Source organism: Sesamum indicum, unplaced genomic scaffold (genome assembly GCF_000512975.1).
Source record: "Sesamum indicum cultivar Zhongzhi No. 13 unplaced genomic scaffold, S_indicum_v1.0 scaffold00186, whole genome shotgun sequence".
Lineage (NCBI taxonomy): Eukaryota > Viridiplantae > Streptophyta > Magnoliopsida > Lamiales > Pedaliaceae > Sesamum > Sesamum indicum.
In genome coordinates, this window is record NW_011628082.1 from 2,291 (window position 1) to 8,545 (window position 6,255).

The 6,255-nt window shown below is 33.5% G+C and overlaps 1 pseudogene; it reads left to right on the forward strand.

The window, feature by feature from the left end:
- Nucleotides 1–1,371: 1,371 nt before the first annotated feature.
- LOC110011366 lies at nucleotides 1,372–4,971 on the forward strand (annotated as a pseudogene).
- The last annotated feature ends 1,284 nt before the right edge of the window (nucleotides 4,972–6,255 follow it).

The following is a 6,255-nucleotide window of genomic DNA, read 5'->3' on the forward strand; positions in this document are numbered from 1 at the left end:
CATAATTTTTGTTATTAATAGTTATATTATGATAAAATTAAAATTATTTTAACATGATATATATTTTTAATAATAATTTTTTGAATTATTATTTAATGTTTTACCAGTAATATAATTTTTTATTGTAATTTTACTAAATATTAAATTCTCAATCTAGATGTCATTTGCTTGGAAGCAAGCGAATGGGGTCAAGAAATTCTGGGATCAATCACATTCACTTGTGTTTGGAATCCACGTCAAGGGGACATCCAAATCCCTTTCCTTTCCCAATCAATTTTCCCCATTCCTCCAAAAACCATATTTAATATAATTAAAAATTAATATATATATATATATTCTTCAAACTCGTAGCGAATCACCACTAACCACGTACCCCTTGTGGGGCCTATTTCAATCGATCAAAGCCCTTATGGACCCCACTTCAAGAGGTGTCAATGTAATTTATCTTAAATGTTAATATACATTAATTGTGTTTAAATTATGTATTTTGGACAATTTTAAGATATATTTTAATTATTTTGCGTTTAAATTATTTTAATTGATTCATTTTAAAAACTACATAAAAATAAATTGCTATTTTTTTTTTATAAAAGGTAATTTCTTATTTACAATATCACAGGAGATTTACTTATATTTTTTTCATAAAAAAAAAGAACAATTTTGACATGTGTCCGAAAATCATTGTCAAAACAGTAGTTATGGCCACCCGAATCATAAACTTTTGGTTCATTAGTAAGATAGTTGGATCCCAACTCGAATTTTTATCAATTATTAAGGGTTCGGAATTTTTTATTTTGTTCCGTATATTTTTTATTTTATTAGATTTTTTAAACAGTGATGAAGGTGAAAATATGTTAGTTTATAGGTACTTTCACTAAAAATACTTTATTATCATTCATATCTCAATCATATTTTACTTTTATATCTACATACATATAAAAAAAATTCAAAAATCATTTTTATAAATTGATAATATATTTTTTATAATATTTTGATACGACATAATTAACAATTCCAAATCAATAAAAGAATACAACCATCAATTGATTTAAATATAAAAAATACATTTATTTTGACACTAGTGACAATAGAAAGTAAAATTATTATTTTCAGTAAATAAAAAATATATATTTATTTAATATCACCAACGACATAAAATACAGCTTTATCATTAAATCTAAATGGAATTTTTATTTTTATACGAAAATTTATATAAAATAAAATACATATTTTTCAGTGAAAACTGATATGGAAGACAAAAACCATACATGCCCATATGGTAGGAAAAAAGTTGTGACCATACTTCCCTTGGAATTAAAATGGAAGATAACAATTGCTAAAACGACACTCGCCTCGTGTTCGATACATCCCACTTAGACACGGCTGTAAGTGTACGTAGTGTAATATCACGCCCACGTTCAGACAAACACTGCACCAGAGAACAACCAACTTTGTCAGCTAATCTTCACTGTAATAATATCGAGAGATTCCAAAAGAACGCTTGTGAACTCTCAGAAAAGACTCTGGGTCGAAAAGGGTGATAATTTGGAGGCGATTTTGGGATCTGGGTCTCGATTAAATTCATCAAAGTCTAGAGAGAGAAAGGAGGAGCGGAAAAGGAAAATGGCAACTGATATGGTGGTGGAGGAACATGCAAAGGTGGAAAATGGCTGCTGCAAGAAGGGACCGGGATATGCTACTCCTCTTGATGCCATGTCTGGGCCCAGAGAAACTCTTATATATGTTACTTGTATTTATACAGGTATATTCGGATTCTTGTTGTTCTTTCTTTTCCCCGTTTTGTTTGATCTTGGTTTTTTTTTTTTATTTGAACGTATGCTGGGTTTTCTTTATGCGGAGGGTTAGTTTGATTCTTGTGCTGATGTCTTTTTGGTGATTTTATATTTTAAATCCTTATTTACTTTTTGTGGAATTTTATTTTATTTGATGTTCGTTTATATTATTGAATTATTTGAATTTACTTTAGATATGATTTTGGAGTGATGGAAATCAAGAAAGAGTGATGAAGAACTGATTCATTGCTGTAGAAATCATTTGGGAATTTGGCATTTAAACTCTTAACGATAATCCATGTCTCATGAGAAAGGGATTAACTTTTTTTCCCTGGATTCAGTGTGTTCCAACCACTCAAACGCGTAGATGAGGTGGTCATTTAACGTAGTTTGGGTGACCTTTTATTGTTCTCTCAAATTCTGGGTTAAATCCTTTTCTTTGTAATAGGTGGAGGGCTCAATGATGGTTTCTAAGACTTGCTTACGACGATTATGTTGCTTTGATGTTTTACAGGAACAGGAAGGGAGAAGCCAGATTACCTTGCCACCATCGATGTAGATCCTAGTTCACCAACGTATTCTAAAATCATCCACAGGCTGCCGATGCCTTATGTCGGGGATGAACTTCATCATTCTGGATGGAATGCCTGCAGCTCTTGCCATGGAGATCCATCGGCTGCACGTCGCTATCTTGTCCTGCCTTCACTAGTGTAAGTTGGCCGAATCTCTAATTCGTCTTTGGGTTACTACTCCTTGTAAGTATTATGTATATATAGTAGAATATGGTCAGCTCTGTCTTTGCATGATTACCTGATCTATTTGAGTAAAAACCGGAAAGTAATTTTGTCTACAACTGAAATCCAGCTAGAGATATTAGTCTGCAGATTGTGCCTCAGAATGAAAATGTAATAAGAACTCCTGAAAATAACAATTGAACGTTCATGTACTCTGTAAATGAGAGCCCTAGAGGTGTTTCTAATATGTAGTGTCCGTAATATTCGAGTCGTAGTATTCTCCTGGGATATTTGTATGTCCATGCAATTATCAGACATTTTTATGGAGTCTATCGTTCGCTGCTGTATATGTTGCACGCAGGAAACAAATGAAGTTTTTACTATGTTTCATAAGAAAATTTATGGTTCGTGGATGTTAGATTTTCTCATGGTATGTTTGAACTCTTGGAAGACTCTATGAAAACTATTTATGTTTATTATTTAATTTGTTATGTGAATTCAAGCCTAACGTATGAAATTTGATAGCTTGATTTTAGATGTTGGTTTTCTTTTAAGTTTTCGAATGTAAAACGGGAGATGATAAGGCATTCTTTTAACCTCTGAGTGATTCCTTGATCTCAGGTCCGGTCGTATATATGCAATTGACACTCAAAAGGACCCTAGAGCTCCAACTTTGCATAAAGTTGTAGAGCCCAATGATATCATAGGGAAGACGGGTCAGATTTCAATGTGAAAGGAAGGTACTCTCTCTTTCCATCTCCTTGAGGTTCACAGTTCCCAATCTTTAACCAATATTAATGTGTCAAATGCTTTATTTAAGTTGACAACACAAAATAATCTGATTCCGATCAATCCTTTATCATCTGCGGACTTCCTGCTAGAGTTATAATATATATTTACTTGCAGTTCTATCTTGTTTTTCACAATGGCTGCTTCATATTAATCTCCAAACACAACTAGTAATGGAGTTATGAGCGAATCAATAATACAACTAATAGCTGTGTTACTGTTTTCTGTTATAGGTGGGAGAAACCAGGGCACAGCCCCCTTTTCGGGTATGATTTCTGGTACCAACCACGGCATAAGACGATGATCAGCACATCTTGGGGAGCCCCATCTGCTTTCACGACAGGTTTCAACCTTCAGCATGTTTCAGATGGTCTTTATGGGAGACATTTGCATGTTTATAGCTGGCCTGAGGGTGAGTTGAAACAGACATTGGATCTTGGGAATACTGGTCTCATACCGTTGGAGGTAAATATAGATCTCTCTCTCTCTCTATATATATATGTATATATATATATATATTTCTTGTGGTTTCCCATATATACCAAAGCAGGACTTTTACTTTGTGTCGTCCGTACTAACATCTATGGACATTCTTCTTGCAAGCATATGCTTAAGAACTTCTCTCTCTTAACTCATTTGTAATACATCTATGTTGTTGATTTGAAGTACAGATAAGATTCTTGCACAATCCAGATAAGGATAGTGGATATGTGGGGTGTGCACTAACAAGCAATATGGTAAGATTTTTCAAGAAGCCAGACGGATCATGGGGCCATGAGGTACGTGTATGAACTGATATTTCTTTACACTCAACATCTTCAAGGCATAAATATTCCAGATGTAAATCTCAACCTGCTGCAGGTATCAATATCAGTGAAGCCTGTCAAGGTGCAGAATTGGATTCTGCCGGAGATGCCTGGGCTTATAACTGATTTCTTGATATCCCTGGATGACCGTTTCCTCTACTTGGCCAACTGGCTTCACGGTGATATTAGACAGTACGATATTCAGGATCCTACAAATCCTAAGCTGACCGGCCAAATATGGGTTGGAGGTTTGTTTCGAAAAGGGAGCACCGCTGTTGCCGAGGCTGAAGATGGTACGACATACCAGGCTGACGTACCAGAAGTTCAGGTACTTGTTCTATGTATATTCCTTTCTGAATCTAACCACATCTAGACTTACATTTAGAACTAAACTGTTCATTTCATTGTAGGGACATCAACTAAGAGGAGGGCCTCAGATGATACAGCTGAGTCTGGATGGAAAGCGGCTGTACGTTACAAATTCTCTCTTCAGCGCATGGGATCGTCAGTTTTATCCCGAGCTTGTGGATAAGGGTGGCCATATGTTGCAGATAGATGTTGATACAGAAAAAGGTGGTCTTGCGATCAACCCGAATTTCTTTGTGGATTTTGGATCCGAACCAGACGGACCCTCGTTGGCGCATGAGATGAGATATCCTGGTGGCGACTGCACTTCCGACATCTGGATTTAAGCTCTCTAATCTCTCCAAAACATTTTATCCAATTCAACTCTTCTTACATAAACGCAGTGTACAATATAATCAGCTACTGCAACAACTGCATAAATGGACTTATTCATCTTTCTACATGAAAGATAAGTGTGATAATCAACTTTATGTTTTTCAGTTCTTTCTGTTCTTGTCTTCTAACTTACTAAAGAAAATAAATTTCAGAGATGAACATAGGAAGGAGAGAAGCCATGAATTTTGGGGTAGCTTTCTGCATTTCTGAGAATGAATCAAGTTACAGAGGAAGAAGAAGACTTTGTGCCTAAGTACATAAAGTCGCCGCCTTTAACCACTACTAGCTCCTAACTGCCACATATATTTTGACTGTACAAATGACTAGGGAAAAAACGTAATGAAGAAAACGATATCTGGAACACGTTTCTTCTTCTCAAGCTATCCTTGGTCCAGTTTATCAGCCTCTTCCTCTGCACCAGCATCGTCTTCATGGAGAGTAGCAGCAGCAGGACTAACTGCACCAGATATTCCAATAAATATCCAGTTGCTGCTAGAATTCGTTTGGTTAAATAAGGGGAAATGGGAAGGAAAAACGGACAGGGAAGTGAAAAGACGAGGAGGAAAAAGAGTAATAGTTCTCGTTTAAATTGTTTCGTATTATTGGAAAATGAGTAAATTGTACGTACTTTTATATTTGGTACAAGAAAAATAGATTGAGAAATAAAGATTGTTTCTTGAATTTTCACTGATTAACACCTTTTCTCTTCATTCTCCTAGAGAAAAAACAAGTTCATATTATAGTAGAATAATTTTAAGTTACTAAGAATTTACAAATTGAATTTAAAAATTTATATTAGAAATATTCATTAAACAAGAACAAGAATATTCTCCATTCAGGACGTGCTATTGAGGAAAAATTGTATTTTTGATTTCATAATTTAAAATTTATACATTTCTTTAGCTATTAGATAGAAAATACTACGTACTATGTGAGTGGATTAAAATAAATAGTATTTTTTAATTATTTTTGTATGAAAATAAAAAAATATAATTTATATAAATACACTTTTATAAATAATTAAATGCACTCTAGTAATCCATTAACAATATTTTTGTTAGCCGTTCTATGCAAGGTGATAAATTTAAATATATTATTGAAATAATGTATTATATGAATTAACCGCGTAGAATTGACATACTATTTTGGATTTTTTAAATTTTCTAATTATTCTAATGATGTAGAAAAATATTACATACAAAATATTAAATGGTTAAAATGAATATATTTATATTTAAAAATCAAATACAAACCTTTAACATGTAAATCAACCCTCCAATGCATCCTTCATTTTTTATAATTTTGAAGATCCACAAAATCCAGTATTAACTAATTAAAATTTATAACTACATATTGCAATGGTTCGGAAAATATATTTTGGATTAATACGGA